The sequence below is a fragment of the Falco naumanni genome, chromosome 1 (assembly GCF_017639655.2).
Source record: "Falco naumanni isolate bFalNau1 chromosome 1, bFalNau1.pat, whole genome shotgun sequence".
Lineage (NCBI taxonomy): Eukaryota > Metazoa > Chordata > Aves > Falconiformes > Falconidae > Falco > Falco naumanni.
The window spans coordinates 59,426,516-59,445,772 of NC_054054.1; the positions used below are offsets into that span (position 1 = coordinate 59,426,516).

At 38.7% G+C, this 19,257-nt stretch overlaps 1 protein-coding gene across 3 annotated transcripts in view; it reads left to right on the forward strand.

Annotated features, from left to right (window-relative positions):
- The window catches only part of CRACD (capping protein inhibiting regulator of actin dynamics), a 133,816-nt gene that overhangs the window by 54,015 nt on the left and 60,544 nt on the right, over nt 1-19,257 (forward strand). For 2 of the 3 annotated variants that reach the window (XM_040596123.1, XM_040596114.1), the window contains exon 2: nt 7,491-7,627. The gene's annotated coding sequence lies outside the window, so the exon portion shown is untranslated. Of the gene's footprint in view, nt 1-7,383; nt 7,628-19,257 lie in introns of those variants that run through there. The other variant, XM_040596135.1, reaches the window with a different exon arrangement.

Sequence of the window (19,257 nt, forward strand, 5' to 3'; positions counted from 1 at the left end):
CGAGGGAACAAAGCTGAGAAGCAAGAACAGGACCCCCAAAAGCTGCACTGATCCCACTGCCGTGTGTGTGTGGATAGTTCCCATCACTCTGTGAGGCTGGAGGAGCTGGGTGCTTACTTCAGCAGAGCTTCTGTTTGTACCTTTGGTCCCCATCTTCCCCAAGATGCTGCTGCAAGCCACAGGTTGGACCACCGTGGTCTGTGTTAACAATTTTGCATCATTTACCAGCTCAGATGCAATGACTATTTCTGTGTTCTTAAATGTAGCAAAATGTATCTTACTTCTGTCAAATGCTTCACTTCAGGAAAGCCTTGGACGAAACAAAGATGTGACAGGGATCCCTGTCTTAATTATTGGACTGTGCACTTGTTTGTCCCCAGAAGCTTCTGCTTTTTGCCACCAGTGACCTGTGGTGGTTGAGATAAAAACACAAAGCCTGTCAAAAGGAATCTACTACTGCATCAGGATGGATGCTCTTGTGTTGGCTGCCTGCTGGTGCGTGGCAGTGCTGCCTAGAAGACTTTCTACCTATACAGCATGTTGGTTTTATGCTTCTCTAGTTACTCAAGAGTGAGGTCACTCGGTTCATTAATGATTTATGTTTATATAGTGCCTTTCTTCAGGCAGCAGGTAAATTTATTTCTACATGAACAAGTACCTGAAACAAATTGTTAGGGATTTCTCCACAGGCTGAGGAGGTAGTTATGAGAAGTTCCCTTTCCCTTCTATTTTTGGATACACACTAGGGTTAGGCATCATTACTCCATGAGGCTTGTGCTGCCTGTGCACTTTGTGATATGCCATTCCTCAAGGAGGATTTCTCAGGCTTTTCTGTTCCTTTTTTCTTTTTCTTTCAAGTTCTTCTGACAGGTTTTTTTTTTTACTCTTACTTTTGTAGAGCAGGATCATACTCCACAAGCAATTTTACAGCTCATTTAAGTCAGCCTGTAGGACGGAATTCAATTTAGATCAAATAAAGGGCATGGAAGCTGGTCATGTAACATTGCAAATAGTTCTTCTATCTATGTTTGAAAATAGTGTGGGTATATAGTCAGGAATGACACTTGTAACCACAGAACAGTGTTTTTAAATTGTGCTTTAACTGGACAGAAAATAACTGGAGGATTTTTACCATCGTAAAAGAATATTGGAACAGTGGGTGACCTGCCTTATCACTGAAGGTACTGAAGGTACTGCGAGGGGAGCAGTAACGTATCTTTTTCTGGGCACTAGAGGCTATAATTGGCACAATAAATAGAGAAGCAAAACCTTAGATCTTGGCAATGAAATGAAATGGTATTATTTCGCATTTTTCTCTTTCAGAGTGTATTAGAAGCATTTCTAATTGAAGATGTTTGTAGTCCTTGCGAAAGAGCATGATATATTGTTTTAAAAGAAACAAAACCCCCTACCTCTTCTGAAGGCAGTGTTACATATAAACTGTGAGGAAGAGAAGCCTAACCCCAGGGAGAGGTTGTGTTCTCATTTATTCCTTGCCACTTTACACTTAAATTCCACCACTGTAAGTATAACTAAATACTGCGATCAAGTGTACTTCAATTCACACTTGAGCAAGCTCCCCGCGGCTCGGGTGGGTTGAGATTAGCCAAGGATGACTGAGGAGCTGGATGGGATAGTCTGATAGAGAAGTTCTAACGCCCTACAACACAGGGAAAACGACAGTTTTATTTTGGTTTAGTTGCTGTTCAGCATCAGTGAACGTAAAACTACAGCGTGCTCTGGCTACGCTACAGTCCTGCGGTGTGCTGGTGCTTTGCAAGGATACACCCGTTTTCCTACTGCAGTGCCATCAAGCTCCCCTCTAAGCCCAAGTGAGTGTTTTCCCTTTTCTGTACCTCATCAGCAGTAATGTTGTGCGAGCCCAGTCTTATTTACCCATCTGTATGTCCCCCGTGTCTTTTGATGCAGCTTTGCCGTTCTTCTGTGCAAATGTAATTAACCTTCAGTGCCCTTGGCTGTGCTGGGTGGAAGTGAGGGAATGCAGAGGCGAGCGGCGTGCACAGCTGCAGTGTCTGTGCATGCAGGGGGGTGGCTGGCCCTGTGAAGTCTACTTGGTTCATATTAAGACCTGGCAGGTTTTCCTGAGAAGGCTATTCCTGTCTTTCAGTGTGGGAGATCAAAGCTTCCTTCTTCCTCAGTCTTTTGCGTGCATTTGAATTTTATCGATACAACCTTGACTGGAGAGATGACTTTTTAATTGTGTAACCCTGACCCAGGAAAATTACGATGTCAGCAGCAATTGCTTTGTAAGTCTGTCAAGATTAATTAAACCAATTTTATCCTATTTACTCACGTCATTGTTTGGCTGATGATAAATAGGTTTGTACATTCTAAAAAAATATGAACGTTTTCCTATATTTTATTTCCTACACACGGAAATTACTTTCCTGGTTTCTTCTTTTCCATTTTCAAAGAAGCACAGTCTGGCTGAGGTTGGGAGGCACCTCTGGAAGTCATCTGGTCCAACCCCTCTGCTCAAGCTGGGTCACCTAGAGCTGGTTGCCCAGGATTCTGCCCAGTTGGGTTTTGGGTATCTCCAAGGAGGGAGACTCCACAACCTCTCTGGGCAACCCACAGCAGTGCTTGGTCACCCTCACAGTAAAAAAGTGGTTGCTGATGTTCAGAGGGAGCCTCCAGTGTTTCGGTTTTCACCCATTGCCCCTTGTCACTGGGTATCACTGGGAAGAACCTGGCATGGTCTTCTTTGCATCCTTTACATCCTTCTAGCTTGTTACATTTATTACAGGTATTGTTCAGAAGTATGGGCATGTAGAATACTGCTGAAAGTCAGCTCAGATATTTTTCGGTTTTGTGGTCTTTTTTTTTCATCTTAAATTTCTTACTTGGGTTTGCACCTCAGAAGAGGATTCCTTGCAAGGCATGGATGCAAATAGCTGTGTAAGGAGATCTGGGAGAAGTCTCCACTCCTACCTCTACCACTACTGAAAACTGGGAGCTGAATACTTTTACCAGGTGTTTTTCCCTCAAACGCCAAGCAGCTGTATGAATTAAATAACATTTCATGATATCCTAGAGCTCCAGGATGCAATAGATGTCAGTGATAATAGATATGCTAAGTTACCAAAGCTTTTCTTATCCCAGGATTCATGTGCTTCTTTTTGAGATATTATTTATTAACTGTGATTTTTACACTTTCTTTTATTTGCAGTTCTCTTAGTTACTAGTTCTGAATGTTTAGCTTCTTATTTATCTCTCAAGAAAGCATATAAGAAATTTAATTTTGGCTGAGGAGTGAGAACACACTTTGCCCACCATGTTTGGTTATTGTTTTCTGCATATGGATCAAGAACGTGATTTGCTCACTATATTTGCATGAGAGGAGAAGTGCACTTATTAATATGATGGTAGCCCCTTTTGAAAAAATCTCTGATGCTTTTGCTATGCATTTTGTTAAAAACTGTGTATCTTGCAAAAGCCTAGGAAAAGGCAGGTCAGATCATATCTGCTGGCATTTATTATTTTTTTTTCTCTTAGTGAGTCCTGGCAATTGCAGTGATGGTGTTCCTTCCCCTTGAACAGTCCAAACTTTGGGAGGGAAGTAGTGTTAGATAAACTTAACCTGTTGTTCCACGGCACGCTGTGTGTGTGTACACAAGCACACATGCACATGTATGTTTAGGGATTGTGCTCCCTGCAGGGGCTAGAGAGTAAAACTCAGGTTTAGCACCACGATAAACTGTTAATATGATCTAATATGATATCTGGAGATTGTTTATTTTCTTAGCTTTGAACAGTTTTGGACACCATGTGATGCGTTGTCAGTGATGATAACCCAAAGTAATGGAATTGTACGATGCACAACACGGAGCCGTCTCAGCCTCTAGTACAGAGAAATGAGTGTTTTAGTGGCCACCAAGGAAGTGCATGAGGGTTCTTTTGGTTTTGGTTTGAATTTAACAGCTGAACTTTGGTATCACAACATATTATTGCTTGTTAGTAAAACAACTTCTATCTTAGTACTAACTTGTCTCCTAAGCCTGACAATGCCAAAAGCGCTTTTCTGAACTGTACTATCCATAACTAATAACTAATTGCAAGCTTTTGTCAGTTAGTCTGGAAAAAAATGTATTCATGTGATATTCTGTATATTTTTGTACGTGTGCCAAATACATTAAATTATAGGTGTTATTAAAATTAATGAGAGCTAACACTCCTTCTAGTGCAGAATGATCTACCAGGTTCTAAAGAAACAATACAATTCACAGAGGGATCATCTTCCTGCTCATGATAACAAAACACTGAATCACAGCTTTCAGTATTTTAACTGAAAGATATCTCTACACTCTATTGCTTTTTTCAGTTGTTGGCTTTCTCTGTCTGATGAGAAACATTTTTTTTCCCCCTTTAAATCAGAATCTTTCTTTGCATATGAAAAAAAGTATAATGTGAGTAATGTTGGTTATACTTATCTGTGCGATGCTGAACATAATATTTTCGTTTTGGAGTGTTACTCAGCTATCCTGAGAAGTTGAGACATGCCCTTAGAAAAACAGGGAGTTAATAGACAGAGGGAAAAGACGTAGCAGGGTCCTTTAGTGGACAAATATTTGATGGTTGGCCATGCTTAATTACCCACCAGTCTTGTGTTGTATGGCAAAATAACAACCATGTGGACTATGTACAAGAACAACTATTGTCTGAGGCACTGAAAATAGACCAGTTGATCAATTTACCACTTGTAACTCTAGTATTAGGTAGGTATTTTCAGCGACCTGCTTTTATAATGGCCTTTTTCTGTTCTGAAGTTTTGTACTATTATTATGTCTTGAGGAATGTTGATTATGAAAAGGTGAAGTGCAGAATAGAGAGTTCTGTGTCCTCTCACAAAACTTTCAGAAGCAGAGGCAACGTTTTGCTTCCTGTTTTCCATTTTGGTCAGATTTTCTTGGGCTCTGAGGTTTGGTATCATTGCCTCTGTCTGCTACTTATTACTGTGGGGTACAGTAATTTTCCCTAAGTGTATGCAGAGTATGTGTCTGCTTAGCTTTCTGTGCTGGAAATACATATTTCTAATTTTGCATTGAGTTTTATGGAGGCATTGGAAAGGGACCATATAGAATAGTTTCCTGAAATAATCTTTCAAGGTCCAATCTTCCATGCTGTCCTGCCTGCCTGCAGGGATTTCCTTTTCATTGAGATGTTTCCCTATCCACCTGTCTCCGCTTCTTCCCCTGAGAAGAAAAAGGGTGTTAGTAAATAGAAAGAAGACCTTTTCTGTTTGTTACCACCAGGGCAGCTCCATGCATGCTTCTTGAGCTTAGTTGTCAACACTGACTGTGCTTTAAGTTTGTTTTTCTTTCACCTTGAACAATGGAAGTCTGTATTAAAGCCAGGAGTTCAAAGTCCTTTAGATTCTGATTTTCAAGAACAATAAACTAATTCAGAGCTTGGCCTATTGCTCACATACTTCAAAACCTTAACCAGCAGAATGAAAATTGACTCTCCGTAACGGCAGCCACCGGTAGATTTACTGCTCCCCTTGGGATGCACACAAGGTGATAGACCTGGAGTCTCTCAGTTACAGGAGGCTTGCTATTGCAGGTGCATTGAACTCCCGGTGTCTGCTGGTGCCACGGCCATCAGCATAAGTCAGTCAGGTGCAGGAAGGGCAGGGAAACACGTGAAAATTAGCAGCCTGTCCCACTGAGAGATGCTCTCTGCTCTGCCAGTTAACAACACAGTGTCTGCTGGGTAAGGGCTGTTGGAGAGGCTGTGCGGGGAACGGCTTTTGGCTGCAGGCAGGGCTTACAGCTGTGAACTAACAGAGACCTTGGCATTTGCTTACTGGGAGTGCTTTTTGGTGAAAAAGCAAATACATTCCTGCTTGGTTTTGCTAGAATGACACTAACCCAATATCCTTTGCATGCCACAGACTTTCCATGCTCAAACCACTACTGCACATGCTGTTTTCAGTACTGCACCTTGTGCCCATAAACAAGAGGGTAGTGCTGAGTCTACATGTGAAAATTCTGTTTGAGGTTGATGTGTGTGTGTATGAGATGTTAAACATCTGAAGTTCCCAGTTACACACAAGAATAAGTTGTTCAAGACCACAGTTTGCCATATGCATTAGGAGTACCTTTTTTTATTATTTTATTTTTTTTTTAAATTGGCCTGACAAGCTCAGGGTATTTTCATATTGCCTTATTGTGTCTCGTTCACAACTTGAAGATATACTGAACATTATCAGTGGCGCAGATTTAACTGGGTGCTAATTTCTCGTTTCTCAGTTTAAACAGACTTTGCCTCCTTCCAGGTGCCTCTGCTAGGATCAGCGCTGATCTAGATTATCTGTTCTGGCAGCCTGAGAGTGCCCACCAACACTTAGCCCTTGAACTTCAGCAGTAGCTGAATGTTGGTGCTAATAACCCCACAATTAAATGCCTGCAAGCTGTTCTGTTTGATTGACCATGGTCGAAAAACGCACTTATCCTTGTGTCTTCAAATGGAGCGTGATCTAGCCAATACCCTGATTACATTGTTTGGACAAAAGACTCTTCTTTGTAGCTGCCTGAGGATATAATTGTGAATGAATACAGCAAATGCTATTTAATAACTGTGCGGGAATAGGATACTTGCTACAATATCCCTATCTGATACTTACTTTTAGTTATATGCAAAATGAAGCATGAAAATTCCTAAGAGTCAAAAACTTTTGAGGGAACTTTTACATCCTGCTTTTGTTCAAAATTGCAAAATTAGTTTCAATTTTTTCAATGTAAAAGTAGTAACTAGTGAAGCCAGATGAAAAAAAACTGTTCAAAAAGTGGTTCAGTTGTTCTGTGCAATTTTACAAGGTTTTTTCACCTGTTTAAATTTTTCCTATTTTGCAGTATTTTCAAATCAATTACTATAATTTGAGGTTTTTGTAATAAGATAGGTTTTTTATTTTAAAAGGCATTTCATGCTTTGTTGCTAGAAAAATAGTTAAAACATTTTCACATACTCTGGTAGAAGTAAAATAAAAGTTATTATAAGCTCTCATTTCAATTTTTAGAATTGTTGGTTTTTCCTATTGAGAAACTAGAGTCAAAACCTGCATTTTTATTTCAGCCAAAACTACAGTAAAAACAGTGACATATTTGTCTTGAGCTATAATTGATTTAGAAGTGCAGGATGTGGCTGTTTGGAAGGAAAAATAAGAAAGTGTTTCTATTTCACTAGTTAGAAAGAGTAAAGAAAGACCATTTTGTATGAAAGTCTCAGAGGGAAATCTGAAGCTAATGAAAATTTCTCAGGTTGCAATATCTTTTTTTCTTTTTTTTTTTTTCTTTTTTTTTTTTTTTTTAAGACTGCAAACATCTCACATCTCAGACCATTTACAAGACCTGTGGCAGACAGAAATTGCTCAGTTTATAAGCACCTCTCAAAACAGGGAAACCAAAAAAATACTCCTAGGCTAGCTTAAAAAAGGTGAATTAAATTCTTTCTTTTCCCCTTATACCTAGGCAGTCTGGGAGAAGAATGTTAACCACTGGTCCCTAGCAGTGTATCCAGATTTCTGATCACTTATATCAAAGAAAAATCCCCATTTCAGAGAGGGTGCAAGACTGTGTGGAAGTGCCACACTGCATCTTAAAAAAAGGTAAGGAAACGTTTTTCTGCTGATCCTTTGACACTATAAGTGGTGTCTTCATTTAAAAATTCATTAAGTTGATGGCAGAAGTGAAAATTTAGGTAATAATTTAATACTGAAGTTACTTATTTTAACCTGCATGTTTTAACTTATAAAGAGAAAAAAGGAGCTTCTTTATATTAAAGGAAGCATGTAATGCGTGTGTTACTGTACTTAAAACTATTTTTGGTATATCTTTTGTGTATATTTTGGAAAAAAAGAAAACAAGAACTGCGTACAACAGCAAATATTTTCTTTCCTTTCAGCCACTGAAGGTATTCTTAGCCATGCAAAGATTTATGTAGTCTCTGGTCTCTCATTTTGCCGAGACAGATATATGTTTGTAGAATGCTGCCTCTGGGAATTTGTGCTAAGTAATAGTCCACCGTTTAGGCTTTTATCAGAACACATCTGCACTATTTTCCTTTCTGCCAAGTGTTGGATTGATTTGTTATTTGTAAAATATTTACAACTCTACTTCCTTAGACGCTTCAGTTCTAAAAAGTATTGTAAGAAGCTGAAAACTGTTAAAACATACTGCACTGTGCGTGTTTCCTCTGAGAGTGGAACGGCAGGAGCAGAGAAGTTTTTCCATTCAGATTTTCTTTTCTTTCCTCTCTCTCTCTCTCTCCCTTTTTTTGGCCTGGGAAGGATGTCGGAATTGTGAATGATAGGTAATAATTTCTTCCTAGAGTCGCTCTTCTGGAATGTAGTCCCAGTGAAAATGTGTTCACCGATCACTTTCTCTGCGAACACCCCACTCTACACTACATTTCTATCACGTTTGGTTCAGTGTCTATCTAATGTAGAAATGCTGTCTGTGCTTTTGCACAAGCCAATACGGCTCTGTTGTTCAAAGTTATTTATGTGGTTTAGAGAGTCTGTCCTATCTAACAAATATCAGCCTGTAAGTTAACAAAGACTATTAGTTAACTAAAAGTCCTGCCTTACTTGTGACTGTCTTGCCAAAATGTATGTTTGACTGGTGTGTTATGTGGCAAGAGAATGAATGATAAGCAAGTAACATCGACAACTCTTCTGAAATGGTCAGCTGGAATACATTGGCTACTTGTTAAGAAAAAGGTTCTGTTTTCTTGAGATGGTTGTAGCCATGAGGACATTTTTCTGCCATAAAACCAACTACACCTCAGCCGAACACACAGAGATGTTTTTGAAATACCAATTTGCAAGATGTTCTCTGTTAATCTATTATAGGTAGGATGCATTCTTACTTTTTCAAAGCAGGAAGATACAAAGTATGCCACCACCAACGGAAAGTGCTCTGTGAAGGCAGGATACTTCTTACCTCTCTCTCTAACCTCCTATTTCCATGCCACTTGTGTGTAAGGTTTACAGATTCTGAGCTAACTTCTGTTTCCTTTTAATAGATTTCATTTTTGCATGCAATGCAGCGGTTTTCAAATAGCACATTTTATACTTTGCCAAGTAAAATACAATACCTGTTGGCTTAAAATACAAATATTCAAAGAGCGCTCTATGAGAGTGGTCAGTTACAATATCATCTCCAGGTTAGCTAATATTAATTTCATAAAGTATGCAGGACATACATTTCTGTATAAATCTTACATAGCATTTTTCTTCCAAGAGAATTAAGGCTAGCTTTTTCTGTGACAGTGTAGCCAGTGTTCTTTCATAACCCACCCCCGTATCCTGTTGTTAGAATATTCTGCTTTTTACTGAAAAAAATAGGAACAAAAATTTAATAGGAAGTAATTTGTACTATGAGTAAAGATTTTGCTACATGCAAAAGACTCTCTTTGTTGTAAATAATTTGTAAATGTTGTGTTAGTCAATTTTTGAACAAGTTTACTGAAGTCCAATATTTTATTTTGTCTAATACATACTCCTATTTCTAGCTCATTCTACCATTTTGCATTTTCTAGGTTAAAATGCTTACTGCTTCAGACTTATATTTATTGGTGACCTTATCCTGCTTCATCCAGAGGCTTTGGTTTTCCTTTAAGGCACACTTTTTGTTTTCATTCCTCAAAAAAAGTGGAAGAATAGGAAAACCTTTGTTCTTTATATTCCGTTAAAGTTTCTGATTTTGTTTGTATCACCCAAAGCTGGTTTTTTCCCCCTTTATTCCATAATTTCTTGTTCTCCTTCTTTTGCTTCTCTTGTTCTTCATATTTACCCAATTCAGATCTCTTTCTTACAATAACTGATGACTATGGATAATTTGATTGTGTTCTTTCAGTCAATTTAGTGGAAGTACGAACAACAAAGATTTTACAAAATGAATCACTGGGCAGTAACTAGCTATGCAAATAATCTATTTCCTTATTTTAATGAAGAAGAGGACTTGCCAAGAAGACAGAGACCTTGGTGTAATCAACATTATATTGTAGCATTTGTTCATGACTGATTTTCTAGATTTGTAGACTTCTTTGTGTTACACTTGCCATGAATTTTAGTGATGGTTAGAATAATCCTCAATGTGAAAAGTCCCTTAATTGGTGGAGCCTCTACATATTATTTAATTTAATATCACAAAACCAGCAAGGAATTCTTTCACTGTAAATGGACTCTGATTTCATGCTCTTTTGCAACTTAACCTTAGCTTGCTTTCGTGCAGAACAGTCGTGTCCTCATTCTAACCCAGTGCAGGAGTGACCCCATGCACCAGCAAAAGCTGCTCGTTTAATCCGTGGTTTGCTCACCTGGTGCCTCTGGCCGTGCCGGGCTGGGACCTGGGGTAGTGAGCTGCAGAGCTCAGCTGGGTAGCTCTGTGCTTGCACCATGCAGAAATCCCCCCTAAAAACCTCGTCTGTGCTTACCATAGCTACGTCTGCCCACTGTGCGGCCTCCCCAAGATGTGTCCTACTTAGAAAGGACTAACTTCTTTGTCTCCTCCACGACCAAAGAAGAACAACCAAGGAGATGACCTGAAAGTCTCAGCAATTTGGAATTATGTTCACAGTTCCATGCAAAACATTTTCTGATATGCAATTGACTGAATCCCCCTGTCTGCAGAACTGCACAGAACTTTGCAGCAGGAGTTGAAAACTTGTGTGGTTAAGCCCATCTGCTGATCCTTGTAGAGTAGTAATTGCAGTAAAAAATTTTAAGATTTTGATGGTCTGAAAACTATGCTGTAAATATCAAATACTTGTTTCATATATCATTAGGGGGTTATGTGTATTTCTCTCTGTGGCCAACATATAGGGAATTGGAGGCTCCCAGCTTCTGAGTCTAGGTGTTCAGTGCTTCTCTTTCGAAGAGTTGTGAGATCCATGCCTAATATCTACCAGGCTGGCAACCTGTAAGCTTTTGGAAGTTGAGAGGGTTAGGGTTTTTAGTTATTACTGGCAGGGAAGTGGGAGGCAGTGGGTAGATCTGTTATAAAGTGAAAGCTGCACAATTTGGGGATCTCCAAGAGAGCCTGGAGAGGCTGAATGGCACAAGATCCTGAACAGTAGCTTCCTCTGAAAGGTAATAACTGTCATGCTGAAGAAGAGTTGATCTTGATCAACTTGCTTTGAAATAATGGAAAGACAACTATAAATAAAACAACAAATGAACAGAACAAGTTGCCATGTGATATTTTTAATGTTCCTTAAGCCTCTCAATATTTAACTTAACTACTTTTGCATCTGCTCTCTTTCCCCAGGAAGCTACTCAATATGCAAAAACTTGTCTTGATAATTTTGCAATAGTTTTTTACGCTTTTACTTCCCTCGTATAAGATGGATACTATATCTATGTTAAAATCAGAGCAGTATTTACATTCAGCCTCTAGATGCCTGTATTTTTTTGAATCTTTGTGCTTAATATAGATTAAGTTTTAGAAAAATGAATATATTAGTTTCTAAGGCAGAGCTAATTTTTTTAAAATTATTTGGTTGCAATAGTTTTGTTTGGTTCTAAATAAATTTGTTTCTTTATTTTAAATACCAAGTTATAATAGGAATTGAGGTTTTTGTTCCCAGTTAATTCAGGAGTTCCAAGCAAGATTTCCATACTCACCAGAAGTATTTTGGTGTAGCTTATATCTCAAAATGGGGCCCAAACTATGAAATCTGACTGGTTCTTGAGTTTTTTCAATGTGTTCAAAATTTCTTGTGTCAAGTCAATTTTTTCACAAGGCCAGGAGACATGTTGACAAAATTTAGATCAGGTTCTGTTTGGGTTTTTATGTTTTGTGGTCCCACTGATGACAGAAACTTATGCAATTGAATCAGAGTTTAATTGTTATATTTAGTTTTATTATATATTATAAACTATATTTAATACATATTTAATATATATTTATAATCTATATTTAATAGTTATATTTAGTTAATGTGTAAGTTGTGGTCTTTTGATTTCTTCTATGCGAAATTCTGAGACAGTATCAATGAAGATTACTGTAAGCAAAATTATCTGAGGGCAAAAGGTGATTTATGCTCCCTGTAGTCCTTTTAGAACTGGGTCAGTTAAAGGATCCCCTATAGTTATATTTTGTATGGCTGCCCCTACTTTAGAGTTTTAAAGTCCAAATTTGGACCTTAAGAGTAGTCAGCAATTCAGGTTTGTAGGTTTGGGACAGGCAAAAACTGACACAAATCCTGACCTGACTTTGCTAAAGTGGCTTTTGTGTTTGTGATGTCCTGCCATAAGTGTCCAGCGGCAGCTAAATAATCTTAGAAGCCCTAATTTGGGGCAAAGAAAATCTCATGCTTAATAAGGTTTAGTGCTTTCTTGAGCTGGAAGCTCACTACAGTCCTGGGCTTTAGCAGCTGACTAGGGTGGAGGGAGGTAAAGATATTCAGAAAATTCTGAAAGAATAAGATGCCCATGTAGATATCACAGCTAATTATGATATGGCATGTTAAATTCAGTACTGGCAATGGACTGACTATCTGGTCTGTATTCAAATATTTAAAATTCCCTGTGGCCTTCCTCTCCATGTGAATCAGTCTCTTAGCTGAAATGCAGCTCAGACAGAAACTTATACTGCTTTTAAAAATCTGCGCGTGCGTACTTCATTATTTTTACTTCATGTATCACTGCACTCCTTGATCTTCTCAGAGATCTGTGATGTCCTGAGCTGGCAGTAGGCACCTCTGAAGTGTATTCAAGACAAGGTCCTTCTTCAGTTCCATCATCTCTATCTTTGAGTAGAAAGGGGAGCTGAACTCCTGTCATGGCTGGGTAATGTTTCCCACTGCAGGGTCCTGCTGAGTTGCCAATTTTTGTTGATATATCTTAGGATAAAACAATGCCATATAGTGCTGTTTTGTATCTTACTCTTTTTCCATATTGCGTGTGTTTTTGTCTACAAGTAACACTTCTTCCCCCAAAAAGAATGGTTCTGGAGATGAAGCAAGAGTATGAAAGATATATAACCCACAGGCAAGCGTCACTAGAAAAACCCTTCAAGGCCTTTTAAACTGTTATTATAATCTTGCTATATGTTTTACAGAAGGGCAAATGCTGTAATTTTTAATGACTACCATCTTTTTAGATCTGGAAGATAAAATGCACTGTTATAATACTCCTGTGTAACGTAGGCAGTAAAAGTACCATTTATTGATCCTGTTAATGTAGTTGTTTACTCCTTGGTGAAACTTAAAGTATGGAAAACATGCAACTAGATAATGTAATTTGAAGAAAATAATGTTCTGTAAAAATATTTCCTTCTACAGTATCCAGGTAGCTGATATATAGTGCTTTATACTATAATACTGTTTAACACAGTTAAACTCTTTAATATAGTGTTCATGTATGGCACTGTTTGCTTATTGTGTTAAATAGAAATACTACAAATATTATTTAAGGTATCTATTATAAAATTATATAAAAATATTAGTTGCTTCCATCAGTGATCAGAGGAAGGAATATCGACAGTAAGATGGAAAATGTGTTCTGCACAATGTGACTTTCTTATTACAGGGCTCTGCGACTCCTTGGAGGTGTGACTTACTGGTACTGCTGCATTTTGTTATGAAGCACAGCTATAATGTTCACATATTAAAGATTTCATAATGTAATGACTAGTGTACCCTCACAATACTTCTACTGCACAGTTAAAGCAACCTAAAATGTAAGACAATTTAGTGCATGAACAATGATTTAGAAATAAGGGAAACTTAGCCTTGTGTTTGATTTCAAAATCTCAGTGGCTATATAAATGTCTTCTGCTATACTTCTTGTTTCAGTAACATTTGAAAAATAAAACAAAACAAAAACACCCACAAAAAAAATGGCTGCAGCTGAAAGCAATACTAACCCAAATGTTAACTCTGAGGTACTGGGTACAGATGATTCAGGTACTGTAAAAAAACCCTGGGTTTTTGGTTGCAAATTAAAGAGACAGAACACATTTTCAGTTTATTTACAGGGGAAGCTTCTTCCTTCCTCATAAATTACTGCAAAGATCTGTTTGTGCCTGTGCCTGTGTCTGAAAACTGTAGAGTTGACCAGGCTGGTTTTGCAGTTCCTTCTTACTGCAGATGTGTCTCCCAGTGGTCTTCTATATGGTCTGGAGCATATTTGAATGCTTGGGCTAGCAAGATTCAAGTATTTGTATAGGAAGTTTAAGTTACAGGTTTTTACAGCAGGATTTGATTTAGTGTTTTCTTCCTTGCTTCCCTTTCTTTTTTTTTCCTTTCCCCCATTATTTCAAGCTGTAGCAGTGTTCAGCTTAATTCTAGTATCTGGTGAACAAAAAGGGTCCTAGAAGCTGGCTCTGAGAAGCAATACTGTATTCAGTTTATCTTGGTTTTCCTCTTTTAATTGTAGGACTGTTAATTTAATTATATTTCTGAGTACCTTGTCAAGGTGCATGTTCTTACACTTCATGTATGTGTCCAGTTGTTTAATATACTTTATTCAGAAACTTTTCCTGATATTGAATCTGATCTTTCTTTGGCAACATTTTGTCCTAGAAAACACTTAGAGACTCCTAAATAACCCTACTCCTTTCATTCTATAGTCTCACAGCAAAATCAAAGTTTATTACTGAAAGATGAAACTATCTTTAAGGTTTCAAAATATAATCTTTTTTATTCCCAGACCTATGGGGTTTCCTCCCTTAAGCTATAAAAAGAAAGCCACCATAAGGAAATCTCCAGTGACGGAAACATAGGAAGGAATTATAGAAAACTAGATCATAAAGAAAACAATTCTTTAAGGTTCCCATTCAGGAATTTGCTTGAGGAAAATTCAACTGAATTCTTCAGTTGGGGTTTTGGTGTCTTAGTTGAATGCATCTTAGTTAAAACAATACCATCTGTATATTTTACTTCTGCTGAAGTGTTATTAAATGTTAAATAGGCTGAAGACATCTTACTTATTTTCCCTAGTCATATTCCAACTGCCCTCATAGAAACTAGCACCCTTCCAAGGAAACTGGCCCAGCAATTTTAGAATTAACAGACCAAATAATACAGTTTAAAATTTTTTCAAATGAAAATGAAAGGCATTCATCAGCACCAGTAGCTTACTAAATTTTAATTCATATTAAGTACATAAGGGAAATTTATATAGTCTTTGTGATGTCTATACAAAGTTGTAAATGGACAAGCCTACAATTCAGTCAGTTGAGAGTAGGAGGAAATAAGTGAAGAGATACTGAACTTTCTTATGGAAGTCTTAATTCTAAAAAACATAAAACATTTACTAAGAAGACTGAAATGCCTGGTAAACTGCTAAGAAATCTGACCTATGTTGAGCACTAGTTACAGAAACAGAAGTTAACAATGCTTTCTCTGGCTTTAAAGATTTGTAATCTATATCAACTAATGATATATATATTTTATATATATATATATATAAAATGATATATATATCAACGAACAACTAGATGAGCAAGATCGTCCAAGCTCATTCCACAATGATGTTCATCATATTAGTGCATCAGAGCAGACCCAGGCTATTCACCTCTTACGCGTGCTTGATTCCATTGGGGGCAGCAGGGTGTATAAACAATAGAAAGACTTTTAGGGAAGGACTTTGTATTAAAATAGATGGTTGAGCTAATTAGGGAATGGGAGCAGAGACTTTTAGATGCCTCCACTAAACACCATTTTTTCCTTATGGTTTTAAAAAGCTTGGAAGAGCTGTGCAATGGTATCTCTGAAGAGTCAAAACACTGCTGAAAGTTGTCCCCAGAGAAGTCAGCATACAAACTCATGATCTACCAGTTCTCTGCTAATTTCATGACCTTGACTTCAGAAATCCCAAAATCCATGAGGCAGTGATTTTAATCTTTATTTAGGATTCACATGTAGTTAATCTTGTTTAAATCCTCTCTGCCTCCTTATTTTCCTCCCCCCTTCTTTTCCTTTTGTCAGCCCTTCATCCTTCACCAGTTTGCCTTAAAGGCCCAGGGTGGATGAGTCAGTGATTCCAATCTGGATCTGCTTAGATACCAACTCCCTTTTAGGGATAGCAATATCAGGCTTTAGCTTAGTAGGCAGTCATTCTTTTTGAGTGACCTTTATGTCTAGAACTTTCTTTCTTTAGATACGGACTGCTGCACTCCTCTCTGTTTCAGGAAAGCGTGGTCTCTGCAGTCTTCTTAAAAAAAGAAAAAAAAACCCAAAGCACTTAGTTCTTGGCTGCTCAGATGTTACCAATCCGATGAAGATTTAGACTGGTTTAATCTTGTGTTGATCCCTCACTTTCCTTTCTTGTCCGCTCACCAGTTGTTGGTTCATCTTCGGTCACCTGATTGCCTATCTCCTCGCCTTCTTGCCTCCCACCAGTCTTCTCCTCCTCCACACTCCCAGGGAACCCCTAACACCAGCACTACCAGACCACAGGGCACCGAATGTTGCTTTTGTGTGATCTGACAGTTTGGTGGGAAGCTAATACTGTATCTCTCCCATGCTAAATAGGTTCTGGAATAAGGAAGGCTGAAAAGTCAGAACACCTGGTGAGAAGGAAGTCTTTCATGCTGTCAGCATGGCAGCACCTGAGTGCTCGAGCAGGAGCATCTAAGATGCTTCTGAAGCACCGTAGATGCCCCAGTTGCTCCATGCTCAGAAGCTGCAACCACATGGTCAGATTAGGGGTGTCTCACTTAGAGGGGCTGAGGAAGGAGGGAACATTTTTCTCCCTCCTCACTTCTCTTGTCATCTCTAAAGCCAGGAGAAGCCTGGAAGGTTAACACATGATAATATTGTTCTGTGTTCATTTTTTCCAGTCGGCCAAAATATAGAAAATGCTTCTGTCTCTTTAAAATAGTGTGGCATTTTGTGCTGTGACTACTACTGAATGTGAAGTTATTTGAGTGAACAGAATAACTTCATGCGTGTTGAGGTGTGAGGTGACCTCATTATTCCTAAATCTGTTCCTGTTTTGTAGCACTTCTTATTCGGCTCTACTCTTTCAGCTGCTCGAGTGTTTTTATTTCTGCTCTGGTTGTGTAACAGATTTTTTTTTTTTTTTTAAATGTCAAAATCACAGCAACATAAGTTGGTTAGTTATGCCAACCTGGTAGAAATTTAGCTGCTCATAGATAAGACAATAATGGAGCAAGATTAAACAGGGTTTGTGGCTTAGTAAGATAAGAAGCAACACTTGCCAGGTTTTATTTTGCTGCAAGGATGTTGATTAATACAAGGGATGATTCTTTCCAACCAAGAGTTCTGGTAATCTAAAAGGTAACATTTTTTCTTTGCTTGCACAAAGTCAGGGTTTTAGAAAGGTGTTGGGTTGAAAACTGGTAAATTGGTGCTCCCTGCCTGCCTTCAGAAGAGCTTGTCGTGGAGAGCACTGGTAGGCGCTCTGCAATCAGTGCCCGCTCCGGGGTAGAGATGCCCATCTCCAGGGAGACACTGCTCCCTTCAGCACTCTGTGCTTTTGCTGCTGCTAAGGACCATGCCTTTGGGACTGTTTATCTGGAAATGGAGCACCTGCCCGCTTGCAAGAAAATGAAAAAAAATATTTCTCAAGACTACACTCAGGGGGTATTGGTCATTATCAAGTAGAGCTTGTTTGAAGAAGCGGGTTGGAGGTGGATGACTGTATGTACCATTGCAAATGCCATATATTGTCAAATTTCTTATGATAACTTGAGAATTTTTCCTTTTGGACCACCAGCATTCAAGGGACAAATGAGAGGCGAGAGTGTGACTACGCTGCTTGAGAGCTCTCTTCATTGACTCCCAAGTAGTTCCAGTGGGACCTGTTTTGTCTAAATAATGCATCCCATCTTTTGTATCATTAATCACCCTTCAGACACTTCCTGGCTTCCAGTGAAGAGGTTTTCGCCTGGTTAACTGCCTGCCACTCTCGTTTGATTTCTCTTACTAGCTTCAATATTCTCCACTGACTGCATGTAGTTTGGACCACTTGAGTGAGTTAGTCATCTGTGGGGTTTCAAACCAGCAGGTAAGTTTTCTGACCAAGTACATTTCCTGAGTTAAAGTTCTAGTGCCTATGCCAAATCTATGGTAGCATTAATAACCTCCAATATCTACAATGACAAGGTTTTAGCAATCCCACTGTCTCGATTTCCTGCCACATCTGAAATAGGTCAAGATGAAAAATGAAGTCAGCTAAGTTGGTGAGATGGGACAAAAATTTCAGTTTGGCATCAGTGGTTGGCATCACTGCCAATTCAGCGATGTGAATTATTTAACTACTTTCCACAGAAGAAAATGTAAAAGCAAACCACTCCACATGTCTACATTTTTTTAAATTATTTTACATGAACTGGAATTGTTTGGGGAATAACTAGGACCTTTTAAATGTCTACTGCATTACACTCTTCAATAATCAAAACCTACTGTCATGTAAGTTAGTTAAAAAAAAAAAAAAACACTTTATTTTTCTCTAAGCTTTGCACAGTTTAATTTTGTCAGTTCACCACCATTTAACTCTCTTTCATTTAATGTTTTGATGTGTAAGAAAAACTTGGGTTTCAATTTTCATCCCTGCTTACACAGAGAAAGGCTGTGGCGCTGGTGGCAGGCAGTTTGGGTGTGACTGAGATAAAGCTGATATTAGGAAGTTATAGGGAGAGTGGTTTCTACCTCTTCATCACAGGGTTGTCCACCGCTTGTCTTCATGCATGGTGTCTGAGTGATGCTGTTCCTCAAAACATCTGAGTGATGTTTTGATGTTACAAAAAGTCCTTTGGTAACCCCGTGTGATGATTAAACACTGAATTGTCCTGGGCTTGGACATTTTTTCATGGTCATTCATGCATCTGCAACTTTGATGCTCGTTTAGGTAGTGCCTCTAAGAGGTACCTCTTGACACCTATGCTTTTCCATATTGTGATGTTCATCTGTTGGTCTCCAAGGTGGATCTCAACCATGAGGTCTGAAGTGATAAAACTGCAAAGGACTTGAATAGCTGAGGAATGTGCCCAGGGCGTGACCACAGCTATGATCCACAGGGTGTTTGCTCCAGTAGCTATGCAGCCTTTCTGATGGTCCTGAGGCCTATTGTAAGCTCTCATGGTCTGAATTAATCCCGGCTTGCTGGCTATTAGGAGGGATGCTAGATCTAGTGTAGTGCTGTAGGAGGAAGGCTTGAGGGGGCTGGGTGAAGTGGTTTGTTTGCTGCAGGAAATCTTGGTCTGCCAGCTGCTGCAGTGGAGGAAGCAGCCCTTTTAGATGGGTCAAAAAGCCATACATTTT